The sequence below is a fragment of the Cyprinodon tularosa genome, unplaced genomic scaffold, assembly GCF_016077235.1.
Source record: "Cyprinodon tularosa strain WSP-4 unplaced genomic scaffold, ASM1607723v1 ctg1309, whole genome shotgun sequence".
Lineage (NCBI taxonomy): Eukaryota > Metazoa > Chordata > Actinopteri > Cyprinodontiformes > Cyprinodontidae > Cyprinodon > Cyprinodon tularosa.
Window position 1 is genome coordinate 92,399 of NW_024038125.1, and position 21,240 is coordinate 113,638.

General features: G+C 43.5%; 2 long non-coding RNA genes and 1 pseudogene across 2 annotated transcripts; 2 read left to right on the plus strand and 1 right to left on the minus strand.

Moving 5' to 3' along the window:
• LOC119778246 overlaps positions 1-21,240 on the minus strand; it is a 99,893-nt pseudogene that overhangs the window by 26,062 nt on the left and 52,591 nt on the right.
• On the plus strand, positions 15,984-16,686 carry LOC119778244. Its single transcript, XR_005280038.1, has 3 exons — positions 15,984-16,152; positions 16,357-16,398; positions 16,480-16,686. It is a non-coding gene; the product is annotated as an uncharacterized LOC119778244 (long non-coding RNA).
• LOC119778243 lies at positions 16,893-17,606 on the plus strand. Its single transcript, XR_005280037.1, has 3 exons — positions 16,893-17,211; positions 17,322-17,387; positions 17,458-17,606. It is a non-coding gene; the product is annotated as an uncharacterized LOC119778243 (long non-coding RNA).

Sequence of the window (21,240 nt, forward strand, 5' to 3'; positions counted from 1 at the left end):
AAAAAAAAACCCAAAAAAACCCCCCCCCCCCCCTCCCCCCCAACCCAACCCAAAACCCCCAAAAACCCCCCCAAAAAAAAAAAAAAAATTTTCCCCCCCCCAAAAAAAAAAAAAAAAAAAAAAAAAAAACCCCCCCAAAACCCCCCCCCCCCCCCCAATTTTTAAAAAAAAAACCCCCCCCAAAAGGAATTGAAAATTTTTCCCCCCAAAAAAACCCCCCCAAAAAAAAAAAAATTTTTTTTTTTTTTTTTAAAAAAATTTCCCCTTTTTTTTTTTTTTTTTTTTTTTTTAAAAAAAAATTTAAAAAAAATTTTTTTCCCCCCCCCCCACCCAAGGGTTTTGGGGTTTCCCTTTGGGAAACCCCGGGTTTTTTTGGGGCCCCCCAAAAAACCCAAAAATTTTTTTCCCCCCCCCCAAAAAAAAAAAAAAAACCCCTTTTTAAAAAAAAAAAAGGGGGGAAAAGGGGGAAAAAACCCCCCCCTTTTCCCCCCCAAATTTTTTTTTTTAAAAAAAAAATTTTCCCCCCAAAAACCCCCCCCCCCAAAAAAAACAAAAAAAAAAAAAATTTTTTTCCCTTTTTTTCCCCCCCCCCAAAAAAATTTTTTTTTTCCAAAACCCCCCCCCAAAAAAAAATTTTTTTTTCCCCCCCCAAAAAATTTTTCCCCCTTTTTCCCTTTAAAAAAAATTTTTAAAAAAAGCCCAAAATTTTTTAAAAAAGGGGTTTTTTTATGTTTCCCCCTTTTTTTGGGGGGGCCCCCCCCCAAAAGGGAAAAACCCCTTTTTTTAAGGTTTTTTTAAAAAATTTAAAAAAAAAAAACCCAAAAAAAAAAATTTGGGCCCCTTTTAAAAAAAAACCCCCCAAATTTCCCAAAAAAAAAAATTACCCCCCAAAAAAATTACTTTTTTTAAAAAACCCCCCCCCGGTTTCCCGGTTTTTTTTCCCCCCCCAAAAAAAAACCCCCCCAAAAAAAATTTTACACAAAAAAAAAAATTTCAAAAATTTTTTTTTTTTTTAAAAAACCCCCTTTCCCCCCTTTTTCAAAAAAATTTTTTTTTGGGGAAAAAAATTTTTTTAAATTTAAAAAAAAAATTTTTTTTTTTTTTTTTTTAAAAATTTTTAAAAAAAAAAAAAATTTTTTTTTTAACCCCCAAAAACCCCCCCAAAAACCCCCTTTTTTTTTTTTAAAAAAAAAAAAAAAAAAAAAAAATTTTCCCAAAAAAATTTTTAAAAAAAAATTTTTTTTTCCAAAAAAAATTCCCCCTTTTTTTTTCCCCCCCCAAGTTTACTTTCCCCCCAAAAATTTTTTTTAAAAAAAAAATTTCCCCCTTTCCCCCTTTTTTTCCCCCCCCCTGGGGGCCCCGGGCCCGGGGTCCCCTTTTCCCTTTCCCAAAAACCCAAAAAACCCCTTTTTTAAAAAACCCCAAAAATTTTCCCCAAACCCCCTTTTTTTTTTTTTTTTCCCTTTCCTTTTTGGGGGGGGTTTTTTTTCCCCCCCTTTTTTTTAAAAAATTTTAAAAAAATTTTAAGGAAATTTAAAAAAAATTTTTCCCCCCAAAAAAAAATTTAAAAAAATTTAAAATTTTAAAAAAAAACCTTTTTTAAAAAAAAAAATTTAAAAAAACCCAAAAACCCCCCAAAAAAAAAAATTTTTCCCCTTTTTTAAAAAATTTTTTTAAAAACCCCCCAAAAAAAAAAAAAACCCCAAAAAACCCCCACTTTTTTAACCAAATTTAAAAAACCCCCCAAAAAAAATTTTTAAAAATTTTCCTTTTTTAAAAAAAAAAACCCCAAAAATTTTTTGGGAAAATTTTCCCCCTTTTTTTTAAAAAACCCTTTTTAATTCCCCCCAACCCCCTTTTTTCCAACCCCCTTTTTTTGGGGCCCCCAAACTTTAAAAAAAACCCCCCCCACCAAAAACCCCCCTTTTAAAAACCCCCCCCCGGTTTTCCCAACCCCCCCCTTTTAAAACCAAAAACCCGGGGTTTTTTAAAAATTTTAATTTTAAAAAAAAAAAAAGTATAAAAAATTTTTAAAAGGGAAAAAATTTCCAAACCTTTTTAAACCCTTTTTCCCAAAAATAAATCCGGAAAAAAAAACCCCCCTTAAAAATTTTAAAAATTTTTAAAAAAAAAATTTTTTTAAAAAAAATAAAAAAACCCCCCTTTCTTGGGGAAAAAAATTTTTTTTTTGGGGTATAAGTTGCTGATTGCACTTCTATGAAGAAGCAAGTGTCGTGGGAAAACCTCTTCCAGTGACTTAAAATTGAAGCTAAGTTTTATAAAAATTCAAAGTTCTTAAAAAGCAGAAAAGTCTCAAACAAAGATCCAAAAATCAGGCAGAAGCAGTCATCAATATGTCAAAACAATGCTTTCATCCAGTATGACTTATGATCATAACATCACATCAAAAAAGGTCAGCATGAGTTTAAAACTCAAGGTCCCAGTAAAACCCTCACTTTCTGTGCGACCAGTACTGCATAGTGTGCTTTGAAGATGACAACTCAATTTATCACAATTAGTTCAGCTTAGCTGTGCAGCCCTGAACAACCCATTCTCAATGCGTTTGTCTTACAAACAGGACTCATTTCTGCACCCTGGTTTTCAGAGGCCTCAAATGACCTTGAATTCCCTGCAATGTTCCTGTTTTTTGGCTCACTCTGGGTTTTTCCCACCCTGGCCTTTATCTTTCAGACTTCAAGGTTGCGCCTCACAGCTGCAGCCGCAAAAGCCTTTTACACACACACTCTGCTCTATATCTCTCCATATTCGGTGGCGCACATTCTTTTGGACTCTGTGACCTGTATAACATAAATGTATTTAGTGTAAAACATTAATTCAATATGTAAAACATGTATCCAATATATTCTAATCATTGGTGTAGATTAATTTACTTCATCTTTCCCCCTTTGATCCTAAAAAGGATAAACTCAGTGATTGTCAAAGTGAAATACTATACTATAAATGTGAAGTTTCAAAAATAACTGCTGTTTATATATTTTGCACACCAAACTAGAAGTGAGACTAAAACACACCATATACTTATAGTGAGTGATATAAAATGTGGTGATTACATGATAAAGTGATAAAATGTAAAAAATGGAGAACGTCTTAAAACAAAGAGGGATCCCCCCCCCCTGGGCTCACTTATGAGGATCTTTTCCTCGTTGCTTACTTTTTTTTTGTAGAAAGAGTTTCTAATTCTGTTTTCTCAGCAGAGGTAGATACCAATGCCCAAGCAGCATCTTATGCCCCGAGGCCACTGCATCCTCCTCTGCATGGGTGTCCATACACACCCATAAATAAACCAAGAAAAGCTGCCAGGAAAAGCACATCATCCAATGGTCAATGGACCTTCAATACAATCAACATAGGAGTGACCTTGTGGCACTCTCCTGCACAGTACTTGTACTGTCACATGTATTATACACAATTAATTTTGTCAATTATCTTTAACATAGATATGCATAATCATCAATAATCAGCATTGTCCTTTATATCCAGTGTGATGTCGTAGTTGAGATTAATAATAGTGTGGGCCCCCGTTCGGGCCCCCACAGGGGTAGGGAGCCATACGCTGTTGATCAGTGGTCAGTTGCAACAGCTGCCCTTGCAGGTTGATGATGGTCTGCCGTGCCTCTTGAAGTTGTTGTCTTAGCTCCAGATTTTCTTGGGTCAAATGCTGATTCCCAGCCTTTACTTTGCGTTTGTACATGGTGCGGCGCAACAGTTCAAAGGGTCGACGTGAGTAGGTGTGCATCAGACCCTTCATGAACTTGGAATAAACCTCCGTGCTCATAGAAGTGATTTCAGGCTTAAGGTCATCGTCGGTTTTGTAAAATTCCAAAGGATGAGCCAAGAACTTTGCAACATGGCGAGCTTCCGCAGGGATAAGCACTATGTCATGTGCTATGAAAACAGGAGGTGGAGTGATAGGCCGCGTTTCGTGTAACTCAGCCAGCATGCCTGAAGTGGATGGCAGCTCCTGAAGCAATCTGAAGGGCGGTGGTGGTCGTCGATCCTCCGGATTCTCGAGACTGGCAGGGCTGCTGTTTAGGCCGAAATCAATCCTGAGGTTCCCAGGTGATGGCGGGTTGGACAGTGGCTTCCCTGTAGGTGATGGTGGTTGATCATCTGGCTGCCTTCTGGGTGTCATCATAGGTTTGTTCCAACCCGAAGGTGCGACGCCTGGCCCCACTGCCGGGTCTTCTGGCTGCCTGTTGGGAACATAGGAGCCTGCAGCCTCCTCTACTTGTGTGCCTACTGACGACTGTGTAAAGTATCTCCCTCTATTGTTCTCTAGCCATTCCTTGGGGTAATATAAGGCATATTATCTCCTAAATCTATAGATGAGTCAGCATGCAAATTACTGTATCTACGTGAGTAAGTATATGAGTAATTCCAAGCCAATGTTTCCCCATTGACTTCCCTAAAATTTCTTCAGACATTACATAATCATATCCTTTGATTTGCACATGCATTAGTGATATATTCTCTCCATCATTATTACTGATTACCCCTTGGTTAGTAGCTAGTGTTACCATTGCTAGTGCACATGTTTGTGTGTGACACATTAAATGTGTGTGTGCACTGTTAGTATTCACTTTGATAAGATCCCCCTTGTTAACCCACAAAGGGTTAACAAAACAAGAAAATTTGTCAGAGTCGGAAGAAGACGCATGCGGGTAATGCCCAGACGGCGATGGAGTGGGCGGGACCGAGTGGATTGACGGCCCACTTGCTTCGGAGGAGGAAGGGGAAAGGGAGGGGATGAGAGGGGAAGGTGCAAGTGAGGGATGTGAAGGGGACAGGACTCCACCAACATCTGGTGGGTCAGAAGAAAGAAGTTCGTCCAGTGCCTGAACGACGGCTGGATCTGGGTCAGACCCAGAAGAAGTCTGAGCGGCAGAAGGATCATCATCATTGCCACCAGAGTCAGAAGGCGAAGCGGGAGCATAAGAATGAACACTGTCATCCTCAGAGTCCCTGGACATTGGAGACCGCCTGGCCGCCAGGCGTTCAGAACGCCTTTGACCGGCTGATGTGGACGGCGGAGAGGGGGCATCAGTGCCTGATTCCAAGATTTGTGAACTTGTGGTGGGGTGCTGCGGAGGGAGACTTATTGCTGCCCTGTCAGCATGCGCAGAGCCCGTCGGTCCTGGATCAAATCCAGGTGGGTCTGGAGGCCGATGCTTGGTGCAGTGGTTTTTGTGAAACCAGAAGGGCTTACCTTTGACTTTCAGGGCAGTGGGAGTAGTAAGCACAACTTTAAAGGGGCCTTCCCTACGAGGCTCGTTCCTCTGACGTCTAAAGACTCGTATGAACACACTGTCACCAACTTGAACGTCTCTGACGTCCACTGGAATGTGTGTCTTGTCCCGGCTGTGGGCTGCTTTCACCTGTTGAAATATAAGTCTGTGAATGCGGGTTAAGGATCTGAGGTAATCCCCCAGTTCACGCTTGAGCTGTGCCAGGGAAACCTCCTCCTGCTGGGGTCCTCGAACCTGTGGGAGAGGCATTGGTCGACCTGTAAGCATTTCATGAGGAGTAAGATGGGTTATGCGATTAGTTTGGGAACGCATTGCCATCAATGCAACAGGCAAGGCGTCAATCCAAGTCAAACGGTTGTTGCTGTCAGCTATTATTTTAGCTATCTTCGATTTCAGGATGCCGTTAGCTCATTCCACGGATCCCTGTGGCTGGGGATGATACACACAACCAAACTTCTGTTTTATGCACAACAGTTTGAACATTTGCTGGATCACCTGTGAAACAAAATGTGGTCCGTTATCAGATGATATTGTGTCAGGCATGCCAAATCTGGGAAAAACTTCTTTACACAAAAACCGTGTTGCTGCTTTGTGGTCATTATGAGCAGTGGGACATGCTTCCACCCATCTGCTAAACCTACAAACAACCACCAACATATACCTCTTTCCCTGAACCCGATTTATCATGTCAACGTAATCCATCATCAGATGGCGGAACGGACCGTCTGGCATGGGGATATGTGCTAAGGGCTGAGTGAACATTTTACGCACATTGTACTTAGGACAATGTGGGCATAAGGCCAGTTCTCTGTCTACCATAGGTGTCATATAAGGTGACCACCAGGCTGCCTGTAACTTTTGAAAAACTTGGGCTCGTGAACAAAGATCAGGTCCATGCATTATTTTAATGGCTGTCGGTAATAAGGACAACGGTAGTACAAAATGTCCTCGAGAACTACGCCACAACCCAGCGTGGGGGTGTGTTAACCGAGCTGCCCCCCTTTGTACCCACAGGCGTTTTTCTGCTTCAGATACGTTATTTTGGGCTTCTATTAATGAGGCTAGATTAGTAATGGGTTCGCACTCAGCTACATGAACCATTGGTCCCTGCACTGCTGAACCTGTGGCCTCTTTAGCTGCCTCATCTGCTAAGTTATTACCAATGGCAATAGGTGTTTTTGCTGTCTGATGAGCTGCACATTTTACAATAGCTAACGCAGATGGAAGTTGCATAGCTTTTATTAACTCCACTACAGCTTGCCCATGTGTTACTGGGGTGCCATCTGTTCTAACAAACCCTCGTTGTTTCCAGATGCTAGCATTTATATGGCATACCCCGTACCCATAGGCACTGTCAGTATAGATTGTCACTCTTTTACCAGTAGCCAATTTACATGCAGCTGTTAATGCTTTTATCTCTGCCAACTGGGCAGAGCAAGGTTGATCTAGGCTCATTGATTGTACCTTGGTAAAGGTCCCATCGGGGTTAAGTTGGACTATTCCATATCCAGCTCTGTTCCCAGTCTCACCTCTGATACAGGAGCCGTCTACAAACAGCGTCAGATCAGATGGGATTGGATGATTGTATAAGTCCTCCCTTACCTTCATGAAGGTGTCCGTCTCCTTGAGACAATCATGGGGCTCACCTTCTGTGGGCAATACCATTCTTGTGGCTGGATTAATCGTGGTACAGCGTTGTATTGTTAAATCAGGTCCTGAAAGCAGAACTTCATAACCTGTTCGACGAGCTTGTGTGATCACAAAGTGTGGGCTGGTGAGCAGTGCATGTAATTGATGTGATGTGTACAGAATAACAGGGTGGCCCATAGTAATAACTGAGGCCTTTTTGTAGGCGAAGGCTGCTGCTGCCAAACCCTGGTAGCAGGGAGGCAGACCTTCCTCGACACCATCTAATTTTGTGCTGTAATAAGAAATTGGTTGTTTACCTGTGGGGGTGTCTTGCATCAATACTGCACATGCATACCCTTGTCGCTCAGCCACATAGAGATGGAATGGTTTGCCTTAATCTGGATTGGCCAGAGCAGGAGCAATTTGGAGATCTTGTTTCAGCAGCTGGAACGCACCCTCTGCCTCATCTGTCCATTATAATTGAGCCGACTGGTGTCCCTGACCTGCGGCTTTGATCAGCGTTCTCAGTGGAGCCGTTTTGATGGCATAATCACACACCCACTTTCTGCTGTAACCTGCCATGCCAAGGAAAGACAACATGTGACCAACAGTCTAAGGTTTGGGCATTTGGGTTATGGCTTCTAGTTGGGACGGTGCAATACACCTCTTGTCCCCACTAAGTTGCCTGCCGAGATACTCCACTGTTTGCTGGCAGAATTGCAATTTTTGTTTACTTACTTTGTGTCCTCCGTCTGCCAAAGCAGTCAACACTGTAATGGAGTCTCTCTCACACTGCTCTTTAGAAACAGAACAAATCAGAATATCATCAACATACATCAACATTGTAGATGGTATGTCAAGGTGATTTAAGTCATTCGCCAGTACACGATTGAAAATTGGTTGTAATTTGGTAATCGTATTGTGGTAATCGTGAATAAGTATATTGTTGGCCTTTGTACGTAAATGCAAACAAATACTGGAAATCTGGATGGACCGGTACACTGAAAAATGCTGAACACAGATCAATCACAGTAAACCATTTGGTACCTGGGGGTATATTACTCAGTAGTGTGTGTGGGTCGGGTACTACTGGTATCTCTTCTGCTACGATAGCATTAATCAATCTTAGATCATGGACTAATCTATAGTCATTACTGTTGGGCTTTCTAATGGGAAAAATTGGTGTGTTACAGGGACTTTCTGTTGGTTTAAGAACTCCTGCTGTTTCTTATCCTGTAATGATAGGCTGTATTCCTTCTACTGCTTCTCGTTTAAGTGGGTACTGTCTTTGGAAGGGCAATTTAGCATTTGGTTTAATGGTGAATTGGATGGGGTCTGCTGATTTTACTAATCCTACATCTGTCTTACTTTTAGACCATACCTGCTCTGGGACTTGTTCTAATAGGGATTCATGTTCTGCAGCCACTGCCATTTGTCTTTTCCCAGGAACTTTAATGTTTTCTGCAATTACTTCATCAGCTTGTGAATATGAGATCTTGAAAAACAGTCCATCTTTTGACATGCTAATGCAGTCCCATGCTGTAGCAATCCATTCAGTGACTTGCTTAGCTTCTTGAACCATGGGTCCTAGATCATGTGATTCATACTCGTCTGCAATCAGTAATGTGACATGTGGTGCTGAGTTGGTAACCTGGAACCATTCTGCTACATCTTTATCAGGAAATGTGACAACAGCTGCAGCTTCTTGTGGTCCAACCACTATGTCAGCATACTGGATGACAGTTGTTTTGTTGTTCATGTCTTCATCCCAGCTTTTCTCGTATTCTTCATGTGTTTTGCCTTTGTCATAAAACATGGTACAATGGAGAGGAAGAAAAGGTCCTTTAGATTTCTCATAGTGATTCATTATCAGGGGTCTCCATGTTTCCCACTCCAGTTGGAGGAAGGAGGTTGGTGATGTGAGTTTCAGCCAAATTACTTGGTCTTCTGGCTCATGACTTGTTATCTGGGGGGTCATTTGCAGGCCCATTGGCATCATGTAGGCTTCATTCTTGTCTGTTGCTTCAAAATAAATTCCATTAGGGGTACATTTAATTTTTGCATTAAGCTGGCACAGCACATCTCTACCCAGCAGATTTATGGGTGTATCTTCTGAGTAAAGTAGCGGTGCATACACAGTCTTTTCACCTATGATCATGGGAACTGGCTCAGTCATGGGTATTATTTGGGTTTTCCCAGAGAAACCTACTGTTCGAATCTTTGATGCTGAGAGAGGCAGGCCAATTCCACTTTTTCCTATACAGGAGTAGGCCGCTCCTGTATCAATCATGAAGCGATGATGGCTGTCATATATTGTGACATCAATGGTGGGTTCTGTTTGTGGACGTTGGGTTAATACAGGTAGAATGGCCTCTCCATCAGGTTTCTCTGGGCACCCCTATAGCCAGTACGTGTCTTGTCCTGTTCCATAGGTGGCTGGTCCAGCAGTAGGGGGCTGAGGTCCCATCCATGGGTTAGTGGGGCAGTCTCTTTGCATGTGTCCAACTTGTCCACATCCCCAGCATTGCATTCTCACTCGCTGTTGTCCCATGTCTGGACCTGCCAGTGGCATCTGCTGGTATTGGCCTTGAGGGGGCCTTCTTGGGGCTCCTTGTGGACCCCTCCATCTTCCTCGCATGGGTGGCCCCCCTCGTCCCCTTCCGAACGTTGCTTGTTGGGGACCTCCTCCTTGGTTTAGATGCACATGAATAGGAGGGACTGGTTGAGGTTGGGTCTGCTGTCGCAGGGCTCCTCCTACAGGTGGCGCTGCTGGATATTGCATCTGCTGTGTGGGCGGAGGAATGACAGGAGACACTACTGGTGCTTGTACAACTGCCTCCCCTGTTGGTGCACCCTCAGTTGGGGGTGTGGCAGCCACAGTCAGTGCTGCTTGATGTTTAGGCTTTTCTTTTTCTTTCTGTGCCTTGGACAATTCCCCAATCTGCAGCTGGGTTAACTTGGTGGCCAGCATCTTGCTTTGGTCCTCAAAGGCCCGTTTTTCGGCCCGATGCATGTTCACATAATGTATAACATGCTCAGAGAACAGAGGCCAATCCATCTTCATGAGCCCCACAACTCCGTCCAGTTTGGCTTGTACTTCTTTGGGCATGGCCTCCCTGAAATAGGTTCTGAACAGGGGGCCAGATGTTTTCAGTTCATTCCCATCACTTCCAGTCTCTGTTTTCCATTTCTGTTGGAACCTGTGCAGAAACTGGGCTGGGCTTTCATCATCCTTTAGACATTCCTGTCTCAGCTTGGTTGGATCGCTGCAGGTGGGGTATTTGTTCCTTAAGGCTGCCCACAACTTGGGTCTTATTTGGTTGAATGGTATCTTGTCATACTGGTGTGAGGTCATGACCCTTGGAAGCTGGGCTCCGTCAAACACCTCTCTGGCCGCTGAGTGTCCTGCTGTTTTGATTAGCAGTGCCTTGATGTCTCCAGCTGCCAGATTGATGCCTCCAGTGATTTCTTCCAGCTTTTCTATCCATCTGTCAGCACCATCTGCCAATGGGGTCAGCCTTCCAGCAAGTGTGATCATGTCCATAAATGACCATGGCACATATCTGTCTTCATGAGGTCCTTTAGACAGCAAGGGAGCCATATAGGCCCTTCCTTGATCTTGTTCTGTCTTCTGCTGTCGTGCTTTGGACCTGGTCACCATTGGTCTAGGGCTTCTTTTTACTATTTGCAGATCCACGTCACATTCAGCTGCGAGTGGCTTCTGTTCTTTCGCCACCGGCCTGCTTCTTCTATTGGACCCCTCATGGACTGGGTTTGCTGTTGGCAGTATGTCTGAGCCTTCAATGTCCTCCCATTCAGACACATCATCTCTTTCCTCCTCGTATTCCATGTCTTCTCCCCCTCTCCTTCCTGCTTCTCCGATCAGGGACAAAGTCCGTGGGCTTGGCAGGTCTGGGCAATTAGTTTTGGCATCTATTATAAGCTGCTCCGCTTCCATTCTCTTCAATTTTTCCAATTCTTCATCTCGTCTTTTCTTCTCCTTTTGTTTTTCTATTGTCTCTTTTAAAGTTTTTAATTGTCTTTTTTGTGCTTTCTCTTCCAACTTTTGCTCCCTGAGTCGTACAATTTTTCCGTCAATTCCACCAAGTCCTGGTTTATCATTTCTGCCAGTGATTCGGTTTCATCCAGAAATAACTCGATCTTGGGATCTGAGTGGCTTTTATATGTTGACTTGGTCCTAGGCTTTAAACGGCATTTGGGGCCCCTTGGATATGGTGAATGTCTGCGATGTACTGGGGGTAGGGAACGGCTAAGGGTAGATTTTCTCCTTACTTCTGGGGTTCTATCCCATTCGTCATAGTCACCGCTGTAGCCATACTCTCCCTGCTGTGTGTTACTCATTTCTTTTTCTGTTTCTTCCTCTTCTTCTTCTAAAACTAATTTAAGTTGTCCTGTAATCTTTCCCTTGCTAACTGACTCTATCACTACTGGGTACTTATAATGCTTACAACTTTTTCCAATCTTATTTAGGAGCTTTGTTAATTCATTTCAATCTCATAACTCTGTGTTTTTCAGTTACCAATTCTGTTTTCCAATCCTTATTAATTTTCAGGTTATTCTTTTTAACTATATTTTGTAATAATTATTTCTATTAATTTATTATTATATCTTTAAGCTTTATCAATATTATAACCTTTATTTATTAATATCATCCACCCCTTACTTCCCCTTAGTTACTTAACTCTTTCACTCGTCACACTGACAAAGACACACAAGACAAATGATTATATATTTACAGTGCACTTCTTCTTTTCCTCACTGTTTCCTACAGTGGCATATACTCTTCCTCACTGTTTCCTACAGTGGCATATACGTTTTTCCCTGCTGCCCCGGATGCACCCAGATAAGTGGAAATGCATAGACGTCCTCCGGTTGGTCGAGCGGTACTATTCTCCGATTATCGCTTAATCGGTAATATTCTGGCTATCCCTTAGCCTGGCTATCGCTTAGCCTCTCAATACCTTTATTCCAATACCTAATACTACATAAGCCGTCTCGTGGAGCACGCCGACTACCTTAGTCACCGATACCCTCACGTAACACGCGTACCTATATGTTCCGGATTTTATGGCTTCCACAGACTATGTCAAACGCTTTGATCAATCTGTCCCTTTACCAATCATCTGCTCAGAACATCACGTGCTAAGCTTAACTTATTTACAAAATAATTTAAACACAGAACAGTTCAAATACAGAATAATACAAACATTAATTAACACCGTGATTTCACATAAACATTCATACGTACCTGGACCCTTCCTCAGCTAGTGTGCCTGTTGTATATTCTTATATAAATTCTTATCAAATTTGGAAATTACTTTATTAAATTTGGAATACTAGTTTTTTTTAGGAGAGCCTGGTGGCGCCTGACACCCACAAGCAGCCGCCGGAGGCTGGTTCCCCACTAATTTAGAAAATTATAACAAGTTAGCTCACCTTTAACCGGTGAATTTCTGGGCCCGTTGGGGGGTTCCCCGCCTCTGACTGCCGTCTGCAGGTTGGTCCGACGCCGGTAGCTTGCTCCTCCAGCTCTGGCTCGCCAATTATGTCGTGGGAAAACCTCTTCCAGCGACTTAAAATTGAAGCTAAGTTTTATAAAAATTCAAAGTTCTTAAAAAGCAGAAAAGTCTCAAACAAAGATCCAAAAATCAGGCAGAAGCAGCTGAGTCCAAGTCCAGGGTGTTTTATTGCAAAACACAACACAACCACACGGAGCTGGTCACCGGTGAGCAACTGAACACATGGTGAAAACAGCCCTCTTATACATTTCATGGGGCTTGGGGCTCTTTCATCTTGGTGGAAGACCCTCCTCCAAACCATATTTTATAATCATCAATATGTCAAAACAATGCTTTCATCCAGTATGACTTATGATCATAACATCACATCAAAAAAAGTCAGCATGAGTTTAAAACTCAAGGTCCCAGTAAAACCCTCACTTTCTGTGCGACCAGTACTGCATAGTGTGCTTTGAAGATGACAACTCAATTTATCACAATTAGTTCAGCTTAGCTGTGCAGCCCTGAACAACCCATTCTCAATGCGTTTGTCTTACAAACAGGACTCATTTCTGCACCCTGGTTTTCAGAGGCCTCAAATGACCTTGAATTCCCTGCAATGTTCCTGTTTTTCGCTCACTCTGGGGGTTTTCCCACCCTGGCCTTTATCTTTCAGACTTCAAGGTTGCGCCTCACAGCTGCAGCCGCAAAAGCCTTTTACACACACACACACACTGCTCTGCTTGGCTTTGGAAGGCAGCTATACACACACGCTGCTCTGTATCTCTCCATATTCGGTGGCGCACATTCTTTTGGACTCTGTGACCTGTATAACATAAATGTATTTAGTGTAAAACATTTATTCAATATGTAAAACATGTATCCAATATATTCTAATCATTGGTGTAGATTAATTTACTTCATCACAAGAGAGTGTTTTGATCTGTGGAACAAATGTTAGCATTTCAAAATAATAGCTAATTCTGAAGTATAATACATTTTATCAACAAAAACCTTTGTTTTCCTTTATAAAACTAAATATTCTGAGTCAGACAGGAGTTCTGAAGACTGCTGGTAAAATGGACAAGCAAAGACTATCAACAATTCTGGTTAGGGTTAGCCGTCTGAAAAGGAAAATGTGATTGTTTCCCTTTTATTAATACTTCTTTGTTACTGTTTTAATATTTTGATTACCCTTTGAGTTAGATCAGGTATTAATAGCAGGTTTTATTTATTTTATAGAGTATAAGAACACCAGATGGCGCCTAAACACCTGCTATTTTTGTTTAGAAAGAATAGTTTGGGTTCCACATAATAACATTGCTATTTAATTTACTATTTCTACTTCTAGAAAAAGGATAAAGACAAACAGAGGAACGCTATTTATATTGATTTTATTTTAAATAGAATTCCACACCGTCCATAAGGAAATTAGTACAAACAATTTAGGGAAGTCAACCAATGAGTGATGATGTTGCAGCACAGGTAGAGAGAGAAGTGGCTTCAGGTGAGAGTTTCATTTTGTTCAGTAAATGGATTCTGTGATCTCTGTTGGAGCTCACAAATGATGCCACATGAATTTTAGTATAGTTTGCCTGATTAACCTGTTTGTCTGGTTGGCTGTTTTCTCCACTTCACTGCTGGATTATGTACCAAGTTTGTTTGGAATGTTACCATAAAATTAGGGATGCAACTAATGATTATTTTGCTAATCGATTAATCTGTCGATAATTTTTTTGATTAATAATCGCAGAGCGACCCGAAGTAGGGCCGGGTACCGAACACCGGCCCCCCCCACGGCACCGACCGAAACGCCCCAGCAGCACAGAGCACCGAAACACGCCCCGCCCCCTGGCACCAAGCCCCTGCGACCGGCCGCAACACCCACCGCGACCGCACCACCCAGGAAAAACACACAGGCGGCCCCGCCCACGGCACAACACACCGCGCACAGAATCAACCCAAGAGCAGAAAAGCCGCCCGGCGCAAAACCGCAAGAAGAGCAGACCGCAGCCGGCGCAACCACACCCCCCCCCCCAGCAGCTCGAATGGCAGTACAAAGCCAGAGTGGAGCGAACCACACACACACAATAGCAATATACCTTATGTCAAAAATGATGGATGGTGACCTTTGACCTTATGTCAAAAATGATGGATGATGACCTATGACCTTAGGTCAAAAATGATTGATGGGTTATGACGTATATGACATGACCTTATGACTTATGAATTATGAACTCTATGACCCGCACCTGATCAAAAGAATTTCTTATAACCCTTTTATGACCCTTAAATTTCTGCACAGTCACGCACCATCATATTTTTGCTTCATCAATCAAATTCTTGAATATAAACATTGTTTTCTTCCCAATCAAAAAGATATGCCAGCTTCTTTTGCAGGGTAAGCAAAGACAGTCCCCGACACATGGACTTTCCCTCCCACCAACCATCCCATCAGACACCCCCATACACACATACACAAGAACTATGAACTCTATGTCCCACACCTGAACAAAGGATTTTCTAATGACCCACAAACTTCTGCACCGTCAGGCATCTTCACATTTTTTGATTCATCAATCAAATTCTTGAATATAAACATTGTTTTCTTCCCAATCAAAAAGATATGCCAGCTTCTTTTGCAGGGTAAGCAAAGACAGTCCCCCACACAGGGACTTTCCCTCCCACCAACCATCCCATCAGACACCCCCATACACACATACACAAGAACTATGAACTCTATGTCCCACACCTGAACAAAGGATTTTCTTATGACCCACAAACTTCTGCGCAGTCAGGCATCAATCAAATTCTTCCCAATCAAAGACAGTCCCCACACATGGACTTTCCCTCCTACCAACATCCCACCAGACACCCCCATACGCACATACACAAGAACTATGAACTCTATGTCCCACACCTGAACAAAGGATTTTCTTATGACCCACAAACTTATGCGCAGTCTGGCATCAATCAAATTCTTCCCAATCAAAGACAGTCCCCACACATGGACTTTCCCTCCTACCAACATCCCACCAGACACCCCCATACGCACATACACAAGAACTATGAACTCTATGTTCCACACCTGAACAAAGGATTTTCTTATGACCCACAAACTTATGCGCAGTCAGGCATCTTCACATTTTTGCTCATAAGACATCAACTACACATTTTCCTAAAATTATGCTTAAAAAAAATGTGTTTAAATACAGATGTCCTTTCAGCAAGCCTCTGTTTTACTTTCCTAAACGGAATTACTCTCACAGATCAAGCTTTCTTTTGTGTAAAGACCAATGTTTAATTCAGCATTAAAGTATGCGTTACTCACAAAATCACAATCACATTCGGAATTGTTAGTATAGGTTTCCTTTTTAAAATTCAATCCAACTAACTTTTCTATCCACACAAAAACCTGCTTTCATGAAGCAACTTTTCATCTTCTCCCTACAGCCATCCCAGCAGACACACACACACACACACACACACACACACACACACACACACGCACGCACACACACACAGACACAGCAAATTGGTTTACAATGAGGGCTGTAATCAATTATCCGTTTCCTGCATTCTAAAACAGATACCCCTGTGTTTTTAGGGGATCTAAAACATCATATAATTTGCAGCTCATTAGATCTAAGGATTTAAGCTTCTACAAAAAGCCCGTATGCAACACCATTCCCATTTTTTTAAAGAGTGTCGGGCAGTCGTCTTCATCATGAAACACAGTGAGTATTTTTTTCTACGATATTAGAAAATAAATACATTCTCTTTTTCATTTATTTAATTTCTTGTTTAAGGGCAGATCGTAGTGGCGGGAGTTAATCCTTTAATTCCTACCGTTGTATTAGGTACATTTTTTTTTCTTTTAACAAGATCCACTTTTTCTCACATTTTAAAAGCTCTAATTTTTTTTTTTCATCTATTTCAAGATTCCGATATCGAGGATTTTCTTATGTCAGACCTCGATTTGGGTAAGACTTTTAATTATAAAGAATATTAAAAACGGGATGGAAAAATAACAATTATTTTACTTAACTTTTTTTTTTATCCAGAAACCATCACAGCGACCGAACAACGCTCAAATATTCGGACAGAGAGAGAATTTCTTCCACAACCAAACAGTTTGCCCCAAAATAATAGCAATCCAGCTATTTATTTAGGGGACTTTGAGCTCCATACAGCGGCTCTACAGGGAACGCTGCTGCCCACCCCGCTTCAACAAACGCCTCATCCCCTCAACCACCCGACTCCTACCTCCCTCGCAGCTAACCCTCCAGGTGGTCCAGCTCCTCTACACACCCCCCGTTCCGTCTGGCCAGAGAGTGCGTGCGTTGGTGGTACCAGACGTCCAGCTCCTTATCCGACAGTTCCAGTGTCATCTGCCCGTGCCACAGCGCATCCCCCAGGGTTTCGACCCGTCAGCCAGCCGGGTGCTCTGTCTCCTCAGCTCCCAGGCTCTCGCTCGATCAGCCACCAAAGTTCCGAGCAGCCGCTGACATCCAATACCCAGTCTCTTGGGCAAGCGCCACGGGTCGAGCACATCGCGGAAGCTGGGTCGGAGGGGAGTGCAGCCCAGGCGGGGAGCGCTCCACAGCCGCCTTGGTCGATCAGCCAGCCCGTGCTCTCACCTCACCAAACGCTGACAGCCAATTGTCGGTCTGATCAAGCCGGGCGGCTCGCCCATACTGAGCCGCGGGTCGAACAAATCGCAGAACCAGGGTCGGAGGGAGCTGCGGCCCAGACGGGGAGTGATTTACACGTGAATGGAGAAAGAGACAGAAGGGGTAAGCTTAAAAAAATAAAAAAATAAATAAATATATTTTATCTAAAACATGGTGTTGAATATACGCCGTCATATATAAATAATAATAATAACTTTTTTTTCCCCTCACAGACACATCCATTCTGAATGAAAGATCTGATCAGGCAGCTTGTAGTTCAACACCGGCTGAAGTCGGTGGTAAGAAAAAATAAAATAAAATAATTCTTACTTTTAATATCATATAATCATATATATTTTTCTCTGTTAGACTCTCAGCCTCTCGCTTCAAGGAAAGTATTGAAACTCCGGCGATCTTCAAATCGGAGAAAAGAAAGTAAATAGCCTTTTTAATTTAGTTATTTGTTAGGATTTTTATTTTTTTAAGTAGGTCTTACTAAAGTGCGTTATTTTTTTATTTTCCTCAGCAGGAAAACGAAGGAAACGCTCCGCCAGAAACATACAGCCAGCCGGCGCTTCTGCAGCGCCGCTGATCCAACACACTGCGCAAGGGGAAGCCGCGGGAGTTGTAGTCCAGGATATAGCGGAAGCCGGAAGTGGCGGCGAGGTTGTAGTCCACGAAACCGGAAGCGGTGGAGAAGATCGGGAAACCGGAAGTGACGGTGATGTTGTAGTCCAGGAACCCGATAATGGCGGAGAAATTGTAGTCCAGGATATACCGGAAGCAGGAAGTGGTGAAGAAGATCAAAAAATTGAAAATACGATTCAAGAAAGTTCTGACCAGCCATCTTTTAGTTCAACACCCGAATCCGATGGTAAGAAAATAAAATAATAATATTAATTCTGAGTTTTAATATCATTTAAGCGTATATATTTTTTTTTTCACTCTCTTAGAATCACCCCTTCTCACTATATTGAGCAGACTGAGAAATGAAGGTAAATACTCTTTATTTATTAAGTTTTATTCATTTATTTATTTTTTTTTTTTTTTAAAGTCAATCTTAGTAATACGTTTTATTTATTTTTTTCCTCAGTAAGAAATCGATTCGGCCAGTCCAGCATTCCCATCAGAGAAGAATCCAGACACCTGGCTTTTCACACATTGACGGCTGTGAGCGAGCTTCTGTCTGCAGCCGGCAACCGAGAACAAGTTCCCGAGCGCCTGGTTATTCAGGCATTGGCAGCTGTCGGCGAGCTTCTGACTGCACCAGGCAACCAAGAAGACCCCGGCTTCCGTTTGTCCATCTTGGTGAATATGTGCTATATAATGAGGAACATTCTTGGATGAAAAAAAAAAAAAAAGTCTAGTGAATAATCATGTCTGACCCGCATCTATCTCAGTCAAAGACATCTCCGAATGTTTCTCCTTCTAGTGAAAATCAAAATGCAGCACAACCAGATTCTTTAGACGAATTTGACTCTGAAGCGGTTTTACAGAATTTGCGAAATATTGCCGATGATATAAGCCCATTAATTGATGCCGCTTCGCCTTTAAATCCGACCTCTCCCTTAGAAGATACATTTCTTTCTCACAGTCCGCCTCCGCAGCAAGAAAATCATCTAGAACGCTTAATTAGCTTGGTGTTGGGATCCTCAGGCTTGCCCACCAGAGGGCGCCGAGGATCCTCTTCTGCTCTCTCTTGTCTCTTTCTCTTAGGGCTGGAGTCACTGTCTGGTTCTGGAGATTACCCTCTGCCTCCAGCAGAGTGCGCCGTGGGTCCTCCTGAAGCTGAGCCTCTCACACACCTGTGGCTGATCTAGTAATCAGGAGGACCACAGTATTTAAGCTACCTTCAGACCTGGATTCTACGCCGCAGTGTTGATCTTAGTTGGTTAGCTACCTGAGCCTCTGTTACAGAAGAATCTTTGTTATTTCTCATGCGAGATCAGATTCTAATTCTTCCTTGTCTCTGCCTCACAGGAATCCTGTCTCTTCGTGAAAGCTCTGGACGAGCTTAACCTCCTGTCTCCTCGTGAAAGCTCTGGATGAGCTTAACCTTCTGTCTCCTCGTGAAAGCTCTGGATGAGCTTAACCTCCTGTCTCCTCGTGAAGCTTTGGAAGAACTGTCTCTCTGGCAACCTGTCTCTGGCCTGCAGCTCTGGGAGAGTTGCATCACAGGGAACCAGTTTCAAGCCTAAAGCTCTAGGAGAGCTAGCCAGCTAATCAGCCCTGGTGAGCCACCCGAAGACCCCTACGTGGTTTAACCTGAAGACTTCTTCGTGGAGTTCCCTAGAGGTTCCCATGTGGACTATCTCCTGTTTTTCTCAGTCATCCAGCCATCCCCCGCTCCCTGCACAGACTCCAGTGAACCAACCTCCTGCCTGAACTGTTCCGGCTTCTTATTCATGTGCTTGTGCACCTTAAAATAAACTCTTTGGACTTTTTACCAGTGCCTCTGTGTGTGTTCTGCATCTTGGGCTTTACTCCATTTGAGAACCCATCATGACAGAACACTGCGGCCAAAACACAAAGCCCAGCAGATCACCCCCGTCGTAGCTCAGAGAAACAGGACCCTCCTACTCCTGATCACACTCAGTCCCTCCGTGAGTTAAAATCCCCGTTTGACTCTAAGAAAACAACCGTTTCCAGATCTCACAGGCTTCGTTGGAATCGCAAGATGGCGCCTGTTCAACTTCCGGTTCCGGTTCCGTCACTTCCGGAATTCCGGCCGTCACTTCCGGTTTCAGATCCGCTTCTAAGGTCAGAATCTGCTCCGTCATTTCCTAATTTCCGTCCTTCACTATTTTCTGGCGAATCTAGTAAATCTGTCGAGTCTCATGGGTTGTCAAACACTAAAAAGGGAAATAGATCCGTCGTAGAATTTTCTGAAGACTTCCGGGTCAGAGCCTCTGCTTCCGGCTGGAGTGACGCTATGCTAAGAAACATCTACCTGAACGCATTAAATAAAGAGATTAGAAAAGAACTAGCAACAATAGATCAACCTTCAACCCTGGAGGAGCTTATTTGCATAGCAACCTATTTGGATTACAGACTACAAGCAAGAGTCAAGCCCAGGTCTAGAAAACCAGCTCTGCCCAGTCCAGTTCAGATCTGTACAGCCCTGTTCAGTCCACTTCCGCACAGTTTAGTCCAGTTCAGCCATCACCTACATGACCGCCAGTTAGCACCATCCGTTAAAAAGATAAAAATCAAACCACAACTCACAACCCAAGCAGTCAGAGCCCCCGTAATCCAGGAGTCAGATCTCTGGAACTTCTATTACGGGGATAGGGATGATCTGTTCCCCTTCTTGTCACCTTATCATGAACCCATTAGCCCTACTCCTGAACCCGTTAGCAATTCAGCTAAACCTGCACCTGAACCCACTTACACATCAGTTAGCCTTTTGCCACAGTCAGCCCGTGAACCCGTTAGCCCAGCCTCTAATGAACCCCGACGTAAGAGACGGCGGCGCCGTAAGCCAGCTCTGAGCCGTCAAAAGACCCCCGAGCCAGCCGTGAGCCGTTTTGAGTCAGTTCTGTGCCATTTTGAAACCCCACAGTCAACTCCGAGCCATTTTGAAACTCCGGAGTCAACTCCGTGTTTTTTAGAGACCCCTGAAGCTGCTCCAAGCAGCCAAGAGACTCCCGAGCCGATTCTTAGCCGTCTAAGTACCCCTGAGCCTGCTCTGTGCCGTCTAGAGACCCCTGAGTTAGCTTTGTGCCGTCCAGAGACCCCTGAGTTAGCTTTGTGCCGTCCAGAGACCCCTGAGTTAGCCCTGTGCCCTCTTGAGACTCCTGAACTAATAGTTAGAGAGGCTTCAGACTTTAGTGTTGGTGAAGGAATGCCTCCAGGAGCCCCTCAGCAGAGGCCACAGATCGCCAAGAGCTCTCTACTGATGCCTTACGCCTCCTCAGAGACTGAACTCGAGCCTCCTTGGGTGGTCCCTCCGTTTCCAGAGGTGGAACCACAGTTGGTGGTCCCACCTGCTCCTGAGGCTGAACCACAGTCGGTGATGTCTCCTGTTCCTGTGGTGGAGCCACAGTCGGTGGCCTCGCCAGTTCCTGAGGCTGAACCACAGTCGGTGGTATCGCCTGCACCAGAGACTGAACCACATTCGGTGGCTCCGCATGTTCCTGTGGTGGAGCTGCG